Below are 19,518 nucleotides of genomic sequence, written 5' to 3'. Positions count from 1 at the left end.
ACCCCTTTGTTATATAATATGAGGTGTACCAGGTACCCCTGTCCCCTCTGGGGTGACCCCTGAATATTTATGGATTTATATGTACATTATTATTTATATGACATACAATAAAATGTTTATAACAGCTCAATTATATATTAATATACCCCTTTTTATATAAAATTAGTTGTACCAGGCCCCCCCCCCCCCGTTTCCTCTAAGGGGACCCCGGAATGTTTATGGGTTCATACATAATTATATATATATATATATATATATATATATATATATATATATATATATATATATATATATATATATACAATATAGGGTGTATTACAGCTCAATGATATAATATACACTTTATTACATAAAATTAGGTTTGTCGTGTATCCCGGTCTCATCTGAGGTGACCCCTGAATGTTTATGGGTTTATACCTACATTATTATTCATATTACATACAATAATGGGTATATAACAGCTCAATTATATATTAATATACCCCTTTATTATATAAAACGATGTGTACCTGTTCCCCCTGTTTCCTCTAAGGGGACCCTGGAATGTTTATGGGTTCATACATAAAAAAAAAAAAAAAAAATATATATATATATATATATATATATATATATATATATATTATAATACATACAATATAGGATTTATAACAGCTGTTATATAATATACCCCTTTATTATATAATATGAGATGTACCAGGTACCCCTGTTTCCTCTGAGAGGGATCCTGAATGTTTAGGGGTTCATACATGCATTATATATCTATTACATACAATATAGGGTGTATAACAGCTTAATGATATATTAATATTCCCCTTTAATATGAGGCGTTAACAGCCTTTGTCTTATGGGACCTTTTGTACATTTCCTTCTTCGGTTCCGACTTGCTGTGAAACAACAAGGAAAATCGGACGATCGTTCACCCAATTTTCTTATAGTGTGAGCCTCATTTATGGGCCAATTCACACCACACGTGGAGGGACTGCGTTGGGCAGCTATTCCAGCGCAATCACATCGCTTGATAAGGCAAAATCCTTGTCTCTCTATCTGCTGGTTCACTTCACATCACTGTGTTGCGGTGGTGTAAGATGAAAAAAGTACTACATGCAGCACTTTTTTCCAGCGCTGCGCAGTGTGAGGCAATCCACGACCTCACCTTGCGTGATTGGCAACTGAACATTTTAAGATGTCTGTGTTCCTAAAAAAAAAAAAAAAAAAAAAAAAAAAGGGGGGGGGGGGGGAGAGTGCGATGCTCTGCTCATCATCACTGCGATGATCTTGCCCGCAAAACACCGCACACCGGCCACTGTGCTGTAATGCATTCCTTAAATATTTGTGGGGATTATACGTACAATATTCTATACACAACACATTATATGGTGTATAATAGCTCAATGATATAATAGTACACTCCATTATTATACCAGCAGGTATTGAGCAGGTACCTGTTGCTCATCTGAGGCGACCCCTAAATGTTTGTGGATTTCTCTTCAGGTTTATATATACATTATTGTATATATTACATAGTAAATAACAGCTCAGTGATCTAATATTATACCCCTTTATTATATAATTAAAGGTGTACCAGGTACCCATGGCTTATCAGAGGTAACCCTTGAGGCTGGATTCACACTATTGCGAATTGGATGTGGGTTTCAGGAGATTGTGACCAGCTTTCTATGGAGCTGTGTGTGGAGCCGGTTCACACATCTCCGGAGCGGCTCTGGTGCGAATTGCACAGAAGTCCTGTGCATCTTCTGGTCCATTTCAAGTCTGAATTCAGCCAAATATTCGGCCTGAAATCCGACCTGAAACGGTGAAAAGGGCCGCACCGGATTCCTGCAGTGTGAACCCAGCCTCATTGTTTATGGGTTTCTCTTTGAGTTTATTATATACATTACATAGTATATAGTGTATTACAGCTCATTGTTATAAAAAAAAATACCCCTTTATTATACCCAGAGATGTATCAGGTACCCACTGTTCATCTGATATAACCCCTAAATGTTTGTGGGTTCTGTGTGTTTATACATTACATATATTGTATAGTGTAGAACAGCTCCATGATATAATATTAATAACAATAATATACCCCTTTATTATATAATATATTATTTTATTATATTGGGTGTACCAGGTACCCATGACTCATCAGAAGTGACCCCTGAATATTTACGGGTTCCTTTGTAGGTTTATACATACATTACATACATTGTAGGGTGTATAACAGCTCAGTATGGTTAATCTGAGGCTTGAAGCCACTATATGTTTATGGGTACCACTGCAGGTTTATACATTATTATTATTATTATTATTATTATTATTATTATTATTATTATATACATTACATACCCTGTGGGGCATACAGTATACCAACTCAGTAATACAATAATATACCCCTTTTATTATTCCTAGAGATGTACCAGGTAGCCATTGTTCATCTGAAGTAGTACAGTACATATGTACTATATGTAGGTTTTTACATACATTATTATAAACACATATACATTACATACACTGTATACATTATATAACAGCTCTGTGATATAAAAATTAACCACTTTTAATATAATTCGAGGTGTACCGGGTACCCAGTAGCCCCTAAATGTTTAGGAGTACATGTGTGGGTTATGACATATGTTTATGGATATCTCTGCAGGTTTATACATACATTATATACTATATTTGTATGGTGTATACATGCCTGCCTAATGCTGTAAAAATATACCCATTTTATTATACATAAAGGTGTACCACCAGATACCTATTGTTCATCTGAGGTAACCCCCAAATGTTTGTGGGAACATGTGCTGGTTTATACATACATAATATATACTTTTATTTTATGGCAGAACAGCTTGGCAATATAATATACCCCTTTTATTATACCTAGAGGTGTACCACCAGGTATCCCTTGTTCTTTTGAAGTATGGATATGAAGCATATACACCTGCTGGTTTATATATACTGTACATACAGTATTATATACATTTTATACATACATTGTATGGCGTATAACAGCTCATTGTTATAATATACCAATTTTAATACAATCAAGTGTGTGCCAGATACTCATGGTTCATTTAATTTAGTTCCCCACATGTTTGTTTGTGGGTACAGTTGTTGGTTTATATATACATGATTATAAATACATTGTTATATACATTACACACATTGTAGGGTGTATCACAGCTCAGTGATATAATAATATACCCCATTTATTTATAATTAGAGGCATACCCATCGTTCATTTGAAGCTCCCTTTAATTGTTTGTGGGTACATCTGCAGGTTTATAAATAAATTGCATACATATATTGTATGGTGTGTAACAGCTCAGTGATATAATAATAATAAGTAGGGATGAGCCGAACACCCCCCGGTTCGGTTCGCACCAGAACTTGCGAACGACCCCCGCGTTCGGTACGAACGTTAGAACCCCATTGAATCGAACGTTCGAATTGGAAAGTGCTAATTTTAACGGCTAATATGCAAGATAGTGTCCTAAAAAGGGTTTGGGGACCTGCCTCCTGCCTCAGGGGACATGGGTCACTGCAAAAAAAAGTTGTAAAAACTGCCGTTTTGGCGGGAGCACTGATTTTAATGACGATTAAAGTGAAAAAAAAAAGTGAAATATTCCTTTAAATATGGTGCCTGGGGGGTGTCTGTAGTATGCCTGTGAAGTGCCACGTGTTTCCCGTGTTTAGAACAATCCCTGCACAAAATGACATTAAACGGAAATAACACCATTTAAAACTGCTTGCGGTTTTAATGTTATATCTGGTTCCTGCAATATGGTTGAAAATCATTGAGAAACATGGCATGGGTAGCCCTCCCTGCCCATTACCAGCCTATTTGGGTCTTGTACGCATATTAAGGGGAACCCCGTACCCATATTAAAAAAAGGAAATGCGTGTGGCCCCCAGGCCCTATATACTCAGAACAGCAGTATACAGGCGGTGCAAACAAGACAGGGACTGTGTAGGTTTGTTGTGTTAAGTTGAATCTGTTTGTCATTTTCAACCGGTACATTTTTAAAGTGTAGCTCCAGTCAAAAAAACTATCTTTAAGCTTTTTGGAAAACATAGGGAAGGGTTATCACCCCTGTATAATTTGTTTTGTCGTCCATCTTTTTTCATCTCACTTGCTGCTGTCTCCTTGCGTTTGCAAGTAGGAGATGTTTGTAAGTTGGATGTTTGAAAGTAGGGGCCTGCCCTATATTATAGCGGTATGTACTGGGTACAGAGCACACAGACAGCACACACTATCTCCTAACACTACTGACTGCAAGCTCTATTATTAACCACTTGTTAGCCCAATGTTTGCATAAAGTGAAAGATGAAGTTATGCTGAGTAAATAGATATCAAACATGTCACTCTTCAAAATTGCACATGCCCGTGGAATGGCGCCAAACGTCGCTACTTAAAAAATCCCCATAGGCGACGCTTTAATTTTTTTTTTTACTGGTTACATGTTTTGAGTTGCAGAGGAGGTCTAGGACTAGAATTATTGCTCTCGCTCTAACATTCTCGGCGATACCTCACATGTGTGGCACATGCGAGCACATGGGGACATGGGCGCTTTAATTTTTATTTTATTTTTTTATTGTTCATTTTACTTTATTTATTTTAGTTTGACATTTTTTTCCCCAAAAATATATTTTTGATCACTTTTATTCCTATTACAAGAAATGTAAATATCCCTTGTAATAGGAATATGGGGTGACAGGTCCTCTTTACAGTGAAATCTGGGGGGTCAATATGACCCCACATCTCACCTCTAGGCTGGGAAGCCTGAAATAAAAAATTAAAAAAAGATTCTGGCTTTGATCGTACTGGCGAGTTGGTAGAAGCACCGTAGGGCGGTGAGGGGTGGGGGGCGTCTATGGCTGGGTATTTCAGGGTATCACCGAGTATGGCTGGGTATCTCTGAGTATGGCTGGGTATCTCGGAGTATGGCTGGGTATGGCAATTTATGGCAGGGTATTACAGAGTATTGGCGGGGTATTGGCGGGGTACTGCAGAGTAATGGCGGGTACTGCAGAGTAATGGCGGGTACTGCAGAGTAATGGCGGGTACTGCAGAGTAATGGCAGGGTACTGCACTGCAGAGTATTGGCGGGTACTGCAGAGTATTGGCGGGTACTGCAGAGTATTGGCGGGTACTGCAGAGTATTGGCGGGTACTGCAGAGTATTGGGGGGTACTGCAGAGTATTGGGGGGTACTGCAGAGTAATGGCAGGGTACTGTACTGCACTGCAGAGTAATGGCAGGGTACTGCACTGCAGAGTAATGGCAGGGTACTGCACTGCAGAGTAATGGCAGGGTACTGCACTGCAGAGTAATGGCAGGGTACTGCACTGCAGAGTAATGGCGGGGTACTGCAGAGTAATGGCGGGGTACTGCAGAGTAATGGCGGGGTACTGCAGAGTAATGGCGGGGTACTGCAGAGTAATGGCGGGGTACTGCAGAGTAATGGCGGGGTACTGCAGAGTAATGGCGGGGTACTGCAGAGTAATGGCGGGGTACTGCAGAGTAATGGCGGGGTACTGCAGAGTAATGGCGGGGTACTGCAGAGTAATGGCAGGGTACTGCAGAGTATGCACTGGTATTGCAGAGTATTGGCAGGGAATTGAGGGGTTAAATTCGGTGAGCAGCGATGTGGGCACTGCAGATGCAGCCCACATCGCTGCTGACACCGATCTCTTTCCCCTCCGCTGTACCGATCGGTACAGAGAGGGGAGGGAGGAACAGGCGTCATAACATGACGCCGGTTTGTTTCCAAGTGATCACTCTGTCATTTGACGGAGCAATCGCGTGGTAAACGGCCGCTATGAGCGGCCGTTTACGTGATCCGTGATGCGACCCGGCGGTCACGGATGCTCTCGAGTGCGCACACCTCGGGGCACGCGAGAGCAGAATTCTGGGAGGCCGTTAATTAACGGCCTCTCAGAGTTAAACAACCCCCCTGAAGCCGTTAATCGGCAATGGGCAGTTGTTAAGTGGTTAAAGCTAGATCACTAGCTATATAGGTGAGGTGAATATAGTGGTGTATACTGCAGTCAGGGCACAGACAACAACCACTACACAGCAGCAAGATAGGAAATCAGCCAAAAACGATTGGTGTGTAACTGTGTTGAAGGTACACAGAACACCCACTGCTTCAGATGCTAAGTAACACACTACACGAGGCCGCCTCAAAGGCGGCCTTATATAGTGTGGGGCGTGCACTACACAGCCTGAGCTATGATTGGCCACAGGCAGGATGCCTGTGGCCAATCATGGCTCTCCTCGCTGCCGGCGCTGCGATTGGCCAAGCATGCGGGGTCACAGTGCATGCTTGGCCAATCATGGGGCAGCAATGCACTGCGCCACCGCAGTGCATTGTGGTCCGCGCGCGCGTCACTCGAATTTTGACGCAAACGGCCCAAACGTTCGGAATTCGCCGAACGGCCAAACAGCCAATGTTCGAGTCGAACGTACGTTCGACTCGAACACGAAGCTCATCCCTAATAATAAGATACTATATTATAATCGGCAGGTATGGAGCAAAGTCCCTCTTTCTTCCTCATGTGTCCCTCATTTTGGTCTGATCTATATAGCTGTATATAAAATGCATTTTTATCTTTCAAAAAGTGTTTCCCAGTGCTAAACCTTTCATCCAAATTCTAAATTGCTGCATTTGTACATTTTAAAAGCCAATATAAAGGAATAGTAATGGCAAAAAAAAAAAAAGCCCTTGTGGATTTAACTAAAGCGTTTGTTAACCCCAAAAAAAAACACAACATGGATTCTGTTCCTTTAAAGCATGTTGCACAGTGCCTGTGCTGTGTAATTAATTTTGCACCCTGTAACACATGTAATACCTGGCTGATCCTGCCTGGTTTTGCCCTCCCCTCTTGAAACTGACCACAATAATCATGGCTGCTGAGCCCCTGATACCGTGGTCTGTTTGTGTGCCTTCATCATCCACAGCCTGCTCTTCTGTGTCTGTCTCCTCTGTCCTCCCCCCTCCCCTCTTTGTGTGTCACCTATTGACAGTGTCACCCCATTCCCCTCCTGCTGCAGGAATAACATATCTATTTGTATGCTATCCGTTTTGTTTCTTTATACAGTGCCCTCCTACTTTGCTGTCTATTAAAAAAAAAATACCTCCTTCACCGTATCTCACGGTGGCTCCTGGTGATCATGTGACCGGCCACGCCTCCTCTCTCCTCTCCTCCTTGTGTCCCGCTGACGTCAGCGGGGAAACCTCGGCCCCGCCCGCTGCTTCTGCAAGATGGGCAGAGAGGAGACACAGCTGGTTACATGAGCACCGGGAGCCACCGTGAGATACGCTGACGGAAGTATTTTTTTAATGAAACACAGAGACTGGGGGGCACTGTATAAAGAGACAGAACGGATTCTGTACTTTTCTGAAAGTGGGATAACAACCACTTTAACCATTCTTTTTTTTTTGGGGGGGAGGGGGGTTAATTCTCCTTTAAGGGGATGTGGCAGGAGGCGTGTCCTTTGCCTACATATGTTTTCAAGTAGGTGTCCCTCATTCCCATCTCAAAATGTTGGGAGGTATGGATTCAGGTCTATACATATCAAATTATATGCATTGCATATATTGTATGGTATAGAACTGCTCAGTGATATCATAAAATGCCCCTTTTCATATAATTAGGGGTGTACCAGATACCCATGATTTATCTCGTAATCCTCAAATGTTTGTGGACTCTTTTGGGTTTGTACATACATACTGTACATGTATGTATAGATTAAAACTTACATTGCAGGGAGTATAACCGCTCAGTGATAAAATAATATATCCCTTTATTATTATTAGAGATGTACTAGGTACCTTAATGTAACCCCTACATGTTTGTGGCTACACACATTATTTACATTACATACCTGTACTTACACTGTATATTAACAGCTCAGTGATCTAATAATATACCCCTTTATTATACTTAGAGGTGTACCAAGTATCCCTGGTTCATCTGGAGTAACCCCTAAATGTTTGTGGGTATATCTGAGGGTTCTACATACATTATATACATTGTATGGGGTATAACAGCTCATTGTTCTAAAAATATGCATCTCTACCAATTACCGACTGGCTCATGCCAATATACTTTGGCAGAATGGCTCTCCTGCACAAGCAGGATAGTGGGTGCGCGTGCCCGCAGGTCCCGCGGACTCAATGTCTGCCGGCGGCCCGCAATCGCGGTGAGGAGAGGCAGAACGGGGAACTGCCTATGTAAACAAGCCATTTCGCCATTCTGCCTAGTGACATGACAGGGATCTACTGCTCCCAGTGATCAGGAACAGCGATCTCTGTCGTGTTTCAGTAAGTCCATCCCTCCTACAGTTAGAACACACCATGGGAACACAGCTCGACCCCATACACACTATAATGCCCTGTACACACGGTCGGACTTTCTGATGGAAAATGTGCGATTGGACTGCGTTGTCAGAAATTCCGATCGTGTGTGGGCTCCATCGGATTTTTTCTGTTGGAATTTCCGACACACAAAGTTTGAGAGCTGGATCTAAAAATTTCCGACAACAAAATCAGATTGTTTAAATTCTGATCGTGTGTAGACAATTCCGATGCACAAAGTGCCACGCATGCTCAGAATAAATTACGAGACAAAAGCTATTGGCTACTGGCCTCTTTTTAGTCCTGTCGTACGTGCTTTACGTCACCTCGTTCTGAACGATCAGATTTTCTGACAAGTTTGTGTGACCGTGTCTATGCAAGACAAGTTTGGGCCAAAATCAGTTGGGAAAAAATCTGGCGGATTTTCTCGTCGGAATGTCCGACCGTGTGTACAGGGCATTAGACTTCCTGCAGATTTTTGTCTTCAGATTTACCAAGACCATATAATATGAGGTCAAACCTTAATGCCCCATACACACGGTCAGAAATTTCGATGGAAAAAGTCTGATCGGATTATGTTGTCGGAAAATCCGCTCGTGTGTGGGCTCTATCGGACTTTTTCCGTCAGAATTTCCGATGTAAAAAGTTTGAGAGCTGGATCTAAATTTTCCGACAACAAAATCCAATCAGACTTTTTCTGATTGTGTGTAGAGAATTCTGACGCACAAAGTGCCACACATGCTCAGAAAAAAATTTGAGATGAAAGCTTTTGGCTACTGGCCTCTACGTAGTCCCATCGTACGTTTTGTACGTCACCTCGTTCCGAACAATCGGATTTTCCAACAACCTTGCAACACATGTTTCGGCCAAAATCCTTCGGAAATGTGGTCGGAATGTTCTACCGTGTGTATGGGGCATTCGAGTTTCAGTGTGTATGCAATCAGGCAGGCCCTTGCACTACATGGTTTTGGTAAATCTGAAGACAAAAATCTGCAGAAAATCTAATGGTGTGTATGAGGCCTTAATCCTTTGATTGCCTCCTAGTGTTAACTCCTTCCCTGCCAGTGTTATTTTTACACTGATCAGTGAATTTTTATAGCACCGATCAAAGTAATAATGTCACTGGTCCCCAAAAAGTGTAATTTGGGGTCAGATTTGTCCGCCGCAATGTCAGTCCTGCTAAAAATCGCAAATTTCCGCCATTACCAATAAAAATAAGAAAAAATAAAAGTCCCTAAATTGATCCCGTAGTTTGTAGACACGATAACTTTTGAACAAACCAATCAATAAATGCTTTATTGCGATTTTTTTTTTTTCTTTTTTTTGCCCAAAAAGGAGCAGTAGCTTCTTTTGAGTGAGAAGCTTTTAGCGTTGCAGTTTGCTGTGACTGCAAAGTGATTTATCATGGAAAAGCCACACTGCAATCTAGGTTCCTTTGAAAATGATTGGCACTCAAACATGCGTTTTGTGTTTGCAGTGTGATTTGAGATCGTGGGCAGAATCGCAGATCCCAAAATGCCAACTGGGACTGGAGCCTTCAATGGAGCCAATGTCTCCTGCTGCTATCAATCTATCCAATGAGGATCCGAGACTCCGGCTGGAGCTGGTGTCCTCATCACCGTCGTAGGAAAGATTGGGCTTAGGTAAGTAAAAGGGGGGGCTCTGGGGGGCAGCTGCAGCACAGAAGGTTTTTCACCTTAATGCATAGAATGTATTAAGGTGAAAAACCTTGAGAGTTTACATTTACAACCCCTTTAATTTTAAGTAGCCCCTAAATGTTTGTGAGTAATTATGGGGGTTTGTACATACCTGCAATATGACACACAATACATACTGGGGGAGATTTACTAAAACTGGTGCACACAGAATCTGGTGCAGCTGTGCATGGCAACCAATCAGCTTCCAGGTTTTATGGCCAAGCTGATGTTAGAAACTGGTTGGTTACTCTGCCCAGCTGCACCAGATTCTATGAGCACCAGTTTTAGTAAATCCCCCCACTGTTATAATTCTACACCCTTTAGCCCTCCTTCACACTGAACGCAGATTTAAAATCCGCATTTCAGTGCGCGTTCGGGGGAACCATTTGAAAGTCATCTGTGCGGGTTCATGCACAGATGTCTATTGAAATTACCCCCGAAGTTGCCAAAAGTAGTGCAGGAACAACTTTTTGGCGTCACACCGATCAGGACAGCGCTGTTCCTGGCAATAGGCTGCCATTTGGCATATGATATGGCATGTCAAATCGCATATCGAATCGCGCTGATGTGAACGGGGGGCTAAATATAAATAGAGGTTTACTGGATACTTCCGTTTCATCTAATTTGCCCTTGAGCCCTGGTTCACATTGGTACGATTTGACTTGTCAAATCGGCGGGATTTGCCCGCAATGCCACCCTCCTAATCGGTGCGAGGCTGCATTTGCATCGTTTCTGTACTACTTTTTGCGATTTCCATTGACATCTGTGCAGAAAGCCCCACAGATGTCTGTGAAATAGAAACTGAAATCGGGACTGACATGCAGCTGAACTCGCACAGCTTCATTCCAGCAGCTTAACTGTGAACCTGGGCTTAATATGGGTTCCTCTGGGGGTTTAATATATGACATACACACATCCAAAGTCTCACTGATTGAAGATCCTCATTCTAATAAGCCTACCGTGTGAGATTTGTATCTCAGCATGTCATTTGCAATGAAACCTAACAGAAGCATCACTGAGTGAGCTCTTGATGCAACCCAGGAGGTAGAATAATAACAGCTGACAGGCCGGGTAATAATAGGTCAGTGTTGCGAAATGTCGCGCCGCCTCCGGTTATGACATACTATAGAATCATACTGTTGATAAACACAGGACTAGTACAGAGGAGGGTGTATATAGAGGGAGGACCTCTGGCGTCCCTGAGATGTGGTCTGATTTGGTCTGCACTCAGGTCCTAGGAAGATGTCTTCCTGCTCTCCTCTGTAAACATGGGAGATATATAATATATATTATATATATATATATATATTATACACAATAAGGATTTGTGGTGTTTCAAGATTTGTACAGTGAGAATGGGGTGTAGAATCTGTGCAGTCTGATGCTGCAGTAGCTGCTACTTCTCTTATTTGCCTCAACAGTTTTCCCTAACGGGGGTGGGCAACGGATCATCTCCTGGGCACAGCATAAGGCTTACCTGTAGGAAAAATTAATATCTCCTAATGCCACGTACACACGACCATTTTTTCCGTCAGAATAAAATCTGAAATTTTTTCTGACGGAGTTCCGCTGAAACGGACTTGCGTACACACGATCACACCAAAGTCCGATCGTTTAGAATGCGGTGACATACAACATGTACGACAGGACTAGAAAAAGGAAGTTAAATAGCCAGTAGCCAATAGCTGCCCTTGTGTTGTTTTTGATCTGACAGAACAGCATACAGACGAACGGTTTTCCCGATAGGAATTGATTCAGTCGGAAAGATTTAAAACAAGTTCTATTTCTAGGTCTGTCAGAATTTTAGAAAGAAAGTCTGCTGAAGCCGACACACACGATTGGAATATCCGATGGAATGATTCAGTCGGACCTTTTGTGCTGGAATGTCCGACCGTGTGTACGCGGAATAAGGCTCCACGCACACTAGCATTTTTCTAAGCTCCTAGAAGCTAAATAGTGTTATACTGTGCGGTTGATTTAATAAAACTGGAGAGTGCAAAATCTGGAGCAGCTCTGCATAGAAGCCAATCGGCATCCAGGTTTTATTGTCAAAGCTTAAAGGGGTTGTAAAGGTAAATGTTTTTTCACCTTAATGCATTCTATGCATTAAGGTGAAAAAACATCTGACAGTGCCTGCGCCCCCAGCCCCCCCGTTATACTTACCTCACCCCTCGAAAGTCCCGCGCTCGTCCTCGACTTCCTCTTCACCTCTCAGCCTGGCCGCTGATTGGCTGGAGTGGATGGATGGAAAGCAGCGCAGCCATTGGCTCGCGCTGCTGTCAATCACATCCACTGACGCGGAGCGCCGGGGGGGCGGGGCCGTGTGATACAGCGAGCGGCTATAGCCGGCGGCTGTATCACGGGAGCGCGCCCGCAGATGCTTCTCACCATGCGAGGGAGCTCGCATGAACGTGAGAAGTACCTGCGGGAAGAAGCAGAGACAGCCGCCGAGGGACCCCAGAAGAGCAGGTTCGGGGCCACTCTGTGCAAAACGAACTGCACAGTGGAGGTAAGTATAACATGTTTGTTATTTAAAAAAAAATAATAATAATTTAACTTTACAATCCCTTTAATTGAACAAGCTAAAGTTAGAAGGTGATTGGCTACCATGCAGAGCTCTACCAGATTAACGTTTTTTGAGCTTCAGTGTCTAGGATCATTTTTCCTGCAGAAAAGCTCCTAAATGCTGATAAAGCTACTAAAACTAATTTATATAATATATATATATATATATATATATATATATATATATATATATAATATACTATATTTTAGCTCCCTGCCCCCTTATTTTTTTTTTTATCTTTATTTTTTATTTTTTGCAAAAATTCTAATAAAACTAAAACACTCTTAAATGCAACTACAAAAAACTATTACCAGCAGTTTTTATCCAGCATTTTATTAGCTTTGTTATTTATCTCATGATACAGGACAGGCAGGTGATATTTTAGAAATGTAACAAAAACACAATAGTGGGAACTCTGCACTGGACAGGAAGTTAAAAGAAAACAATGTATCACTGTGGAAATGTTATACTAGTAGCTCAAAATTGCAACATCAAATGCAACATTGCACTAAAGGGAGGTCACTCTGTGAATGAAGGCTCAACAAAATGTTATCATTGTTTTTCCATATTTCTGTCTGGAAAAAAAAAATCAACATTAACAACTTGACCTCTGGAAAGATCCCTTCAATGACAGGCCGTTCTTTTGCGATCCGGCACTGTGTTACTTTATCTGACAATTGCGTGGTCATGTGACGTTGCACCCAAGTAAAATTGATGTCCTTTTTTTTTCCCCCGCAAATATAACTTTCTTTTGGTGGTATTTGATCACCACTGCGGTTTTTATTTTTTGCGCTATAAACAATAAAAAAGACCATCAATTTAAAAAAAACAAAAACAAAAAAACAATATTTTTTACTTTCTTCTATAAAACACATCCAATAAAAAAAATACAAAAAAATCTAATTTCTTCATTCATTTAGGCCAATACGCATTCATATTTTTGGTTAAAAAAAAAACAATAAGTGTATATTGATTGGTTTGTGCAAAAGTTATAGTGTCTACAAACCATGGGATATATATATAATTTATTTTTTTAACTAGTAATGGCGGTGATCAGTGATTTATAGTGGGACTGATTGTGCGGCAGACAAATCAGACACTAACTGACATTTTTAACAAACTTTTCGGGGACCAGTGACACTAATACAGTGATCAGTGTTTAAAAACTGCACTGTCACTGTACTAATGACACTGGCTGGGAAGGTATTAAACAAAGGGTTAACTGTGGGGGAGGTGCTTATACTAGGGGAAGTCATGGATCAGTGTTCCTGCTTTGCAGGAGTTCCTGCCTAGCTTTTAGATCAGGGGTCAGCAACCTTTTTCCACTAATAAATGAAGATAATAATCCTAACGTAGTAATAATGGTACAGGTTTACCTCACTTTAAGGCGCTTCACTAATACAAAGCTATTTCACCCTGAGAGAGCATGTGGCTGGGGATTAAGATTTTACTGCCCCCTCCCCCATCCTGGCACCCAAGGGTGGCTGACGCCAGCCCTGCCAACCAGCATAGTCTGGAGTTCGGGTTCCTGTCCTCCCATAGTGTCCTCTACCTCCCTCCCTCATAGCAAATATCCTGTGCCCCCTGCACCCCCCCCCCCCGACTGTAGTGTCCCCTGCCCCCATAGGGTCCTCTGCCCCCTCCCTCATAGCAAATATCATGTGCCCCCTGCATCCCCCCCAACTGTAGTGCCCTCTGCCCCCATAGTGCCCTCTGCCCCCATAGTGTTCTCTGCTCTCTGCCCACATAGTGTCCTCTGTCCCCATAGTGTCCTCTGTCCCCAAAGTGTTCTCTGTCCTCTGTCCCCATAGTGTTCTCTGCCTTCTGCCCCTATAGTGTCCTCTGCCCCCCCCCCCTTGCACCCCACTGGTTGCTAGGATCGCCCAGCGACCAATCACCTGCTGTTTAATGTAAAAAGTTAACTTCAGCAGTTCCCATCCAGCCCTCTGATACCAGCCGCTCGCTGCTTTCCAATGAAGAGGACAGTGAAGAACATGTCCGCTGGCCTGGTGCCCATGAATAAATCACAGGCACTGATGGGCCAAACAATTAGTGGTGGCGGGGCCGGGTGCAGTCTGCGGGTCACAAGATTTAGATTGTCACAAATGGAGTTTATTCACTAAATAGGCGATTATGGACAATTGTCAAGGCGCACACACACACACACACACACACACACACACACACACACACACACACACACGTGTGTGTATATGTATAGTGACGGTAATGAATAATCGGTATATTGCGCCTTGCATGCGTTCTATTGTAAGAGTTTGAACCAGAATCTGGCCCATATTTTTCGAGAGAGGGGGAGGGGGGGAGAGAGAGAGAGGGGGCTGTTGGGATTTAAAAAGGTTTGCTTTACCACATGTTTTGTGTGCGACGGGGACCAGCTCCACACTGCTCTGGCGGCCCGTGCATTAACCTCCCTGGCGGTATGATTCAGTCTGGAATAAGGTGCTGAAAGCGGTACAATTATTTTGCATGGAAATCTGGCTTTTATTTTGTAGTCCTGTAATTCTTAGGAATAACGCTCTGAAATCTCTTCAAACCAGAGTCTAGCGGACATCCCGGGTATGATAAAGTTTATAATATAATAAAGAATAATAAAAATTATTGAATAATGTAATCAAATCCAAAAAAAGATGAAAAAGGGACATGTTTTGGTTGCTATGGACAATCTCCAAATTACAAGCAGTAAAAAACAGTATTTATAATATAAAAGTGCATGCAGGGCATTGCACAGACCACTAGGGACAAAGGGGGTGTGTATTTTTTACTACAGCACTGTAATCTGTAAGATTACAGTGCTGTGTGTCTTTTGTGTCTTTTTACATTTTTGAATTTGCCGCCGTTCTCCGCTCCCGTGCGCCGTAACGTCGCAGGGAACGGAACTCGGCGGCATTCGGCACTGTGAATCGAGCGCAGGACGGCTCGATCACACAGCGCGGCGGACATCGCTGGATCCAGGGGACAAGGTAAGTGACGTTACCTGTGTCCTCCCCTGCATCGAGCGGTGCAAGCCCGAGTCTGGCTCGGGGTTACCGCTATTGTAATGAAATTCCCAACCCGAGCCAGACTCGGGATTACCGCTAAGGAGGTTAAGGGCTCACAGGGCACCACCCCCTCTCTCCTGCCACCCTCTCTGTGCACTATGGATAGATGAATGCATTACATGATTCTATCCACGGCCACCGCTGCCACCCCCCATTCGGATGCCTGAATTACAGCAGTGGGGGGTGTTTTTGAAGAACCTGATTAGAGCCATAGACTCTAATAGACGTAAAAAACTGTGACGTGTGAGCACTATGCTTGGCGCTCGCAGTTCACTGGGCTGTGTTAGGAAATTTAATGAATCTTCACTTTCCTAACACTGAACCGCCTCTCTGCCACCCAGGTGCTCGGGTCTGTTACCTGTCACCTGATTGTCTGAAAGGACAGGTGCCGCTATTGGACGCCTATCAGGAGGAGAGGACGGGAATCAGGAGATGAGGACAGCAGACATGAAGTACTCCGTTCATCACCGTCACCTGCTGCCCCACCAAGACAGGGTAAGTGCCGGGTAGACGGTGAGTGGGTGGGGCGTTCACTCTGGCGGCATTCGATGGCACAGTGGCAGCACAGTTTTACAACCCCTTTTAAGTTAATCATTTTATTTCCTGATATTCATTATGTTAGAATGACTTGCTTTTGCAATTTTTGTTTCGTTTATTCGGATTTGTTTTGCATATTTGCTGTTCCATATCAATTCGTATTTAGAACGATTGGTTGTATTCATTTTTAAAGCGTTAATTCATTATTTTGGGAGATTACTTATGCACTCAGTTTGGGTTGGATGGGGGTTGATCCATCAGAATCTCCGAGTCACAGCATAACAAATGGAACAAAATTAATTTTGGATTCAATCGTTACGATTCAAACACAATAAGTAGAAATCGTCATCTTATTTTACTTTTATACCTTACTGTATTTATTGCAATATGTTTCCATTGCTTATGTAATATATTTTTTATAATAATAAAAAATGATAATGCAACATAAAAATGAAATGTATTCGGATAAATTGTTATGTCATTACGTTAATTCGTTATTTATGCTTCAAACATTAACAAAGGATCCAAAATATCACATCATGTCATCCAAATGAAATGAATGAATATGAATAAATTGGTTGTTTTGTTATAATTTATTTCAGATTCATTGAAATTCATTACTAGTCTGATTCAGAGATTCGTATACATCTACATCTCCGAATAACGAAAATTTTGTCAAAATTTTGGATCGTAATTAAAAGGAATCATACATATCTGCTGCTGGACTGCTATCTGACATGGGAAAGCACAGTCTTGTATGTTCAGCTTGGTCCCTTTCTGAGAGACCTGCCTATAGAAAACAGGTTCAGGCTCAGTACTGCCCACTGCAGAAGTGATTGACAGCTCCTCCCCCGGAGTACTATGAACTGGCTATGTCACTAAAAAGGGGCTGTGCACCCAATGCTAGGTCACAGGGGACAAAAACTGGACAAAGACACCAGGAACAGGAGGGCTGTGCTTGGCTCACAGACTTCTATGCTATAAAAAGTAGGTTGAAAAAATAGCCTTCCACCTAGTTAAGCGAGTTTCAATATGAATTAAATGCAGAACTAAATTTGGCAATGTCCATCCCTCCCTTTCCTGCGATGTAACTTTAGCTAGCTCCCTTGGTGGTGCCAATATCTTACTCCAGTCTAAAGGAAATAGGTTTGCTACCAGAGACAGGAGGTCTAACTACAAGCACCACCTCCCCGTAATATATCAAGAAGTAGGAAAGACCAGAAATGGGAGTTTTAGGCTCGGTTCACACAGGGGCAGGGCAGGACTTAGGGTGGTGGGGGCCCCTGGCAGGGGCGTAACTAGAAATCACAGGGCCCCATAGCAAAATGTTGTATGGGCCCCCCCCCCCCCATCAAAAAAAAAAAAAAAAATGAACTAATGCCATTGAACAACAGACTACCACACCCATGTGGCACAGTACCCAGGCAACAGCTTATATTAATTTTGAACAACAAAGTATGCACTATACTGTATGCAGCCCCTGAAGGGAACACATTGCAGACCTCCAGGCCTTCTAACCAATTTCTGTTCTGTTATATAAAATGAAATAGTTCAACTCACCATAATGCAAAATCAGTGGGATCCCTGAGCGTGTCACTTGCCATCATCGCCTGCCACCAGATGCAGATTGTAACTTGTCACAGGTTGCGGAATGTCACCTACCACATGTTGCAGATTGTCCACTTGCCACATCCCAGATTGTCACTTGCCAAGATAGATAAGTCACACATTATGCCACACATTATGGATTGTCACTTGCCACGTCCTGGATTGTCACTTGCCACGTCACTTGCTAAACATTATGGATTGTCACTTGCCACGTCCTGGATTGTCACTTGCCACACATTATGGATTGTCACTTGCCACGTCCTGGATTGTCACTTGCCACGTCACTTGCCACACATTATGGATTGTCACTTGCTACATCCTGGATTGTCACTTGCCACATCACTTGCCACACATTATGGATTGTCACTTGCCACGTCCTGGATTGTCACTTGCCACACATTAAGGATTGTCACTTGTCACATCACCTGCTACATGTTGCGGATTGTCCACTTGCCACATCGCCTGCCACCAGATGCAGATTGTCACTTGTCACACGTTGCAGAAGGTCACCTGCCACGTGTTGTGGATTGTCCACTTGCCACATCCCGGATTGTCACTTGCCACGTTACCTGCCACACATTACGGATTGTCACTTGCCACGTCCTAGATTGTCACTTACCACGTCCCGGGTTGTCACTTGCCACGTCACCTGCCACACATTACGGATTGTCACTTGCCACATCACCTGCCACACATTACGGAATGTCACTTGCCACGTCACGGATTTTCACTTGCTACGTCCCCTGCCACATGTTACGGATTGTCACTTGCCACATCCAGGTTGTCACTTGCCACGTCACCTGCCACACATTACGGATTGTCACTTGCCACGTCATTATAGATTGTCACTTGCCACATCCTAGATTGTCACTTGCCATACATTATGGATTGTCACTTGCACGTCCCGGGTTGTCACTTGCCACGTCACCTGCCACACATTACGGATTGACACTTGTCACGTCACGGATTTTCACTTGCCACGTCACCTGCCACATGTTATGGATTGTCACTTGCCACATCCAGGTTGTCACTTGCCATGTCACCTGCCACACGTTATGGATTGTCACTTGCCACGTCCCGGGTTGTCACTTGCCATGTCGCCTGCCACACATTATGGATTGTCATTTGCCACATCATGGATTTTCACTTGCCACGTCACCTGCCACACGTTACGGATTGTCACTTGCCACGTCGCCTGCCACACATTATGGATTGTCACTTGCTCTGCCACTTTCCTGCTGTGTCAGAGTCAGGCAGCAGATTATCAGTCAGACAGCAGAGAGATAATGTCAGCTCTCTGCTTCCTGGCTGCCTGCCCAGTGAGGGGGGAACTGCACTGCAGGGATGCAGGGCGGCCAGAGATGATGTCATCTCTATGCTCCCCGCCTGTCAGCTCCCTGATTGGCCAGCCCACTCTCTCACCAGCGAACTGGCCACTCTCATCCGCCTCCCACGGATCCTCTGACCGCCCGCTCTCACTCACTGAGCCGCCTGTGGACCGACCACCCGCGGACCGCCCACTCTCGCCCGCGGAGCCGCCCGCGGACCACCCGCGGAGCCGCGGACTACCCGCGGAGCCGCCCGCGGACTACCCGCGGACCTCCCGCGGAGCCGCCGGCTATCTCCCGCGGAGCCGTGGCGCCTGTCCTCACCGGGCCCCACTTGACTGCGGGCCCCATAGCG

This window comes from Lithobates pipiens, unplaced genomic scaffold (assembly GCF_037356315.1).
Source record: "Lithobates pipiens isolate NorthernLeopardFrog02 unplaced genomic scaffold, aLitPip1_a1.2 Scaffold_1, whole genome shotgun sequence".
NCBI classification, from domain to species: Eukaryota; Metazoa; Chordata; class Amphibia; order Anura; family Ranidae; genus Lithobates; species Lithobates pipiens.
Note: the sequence above shows the minus strand (reverse complement) of the source record.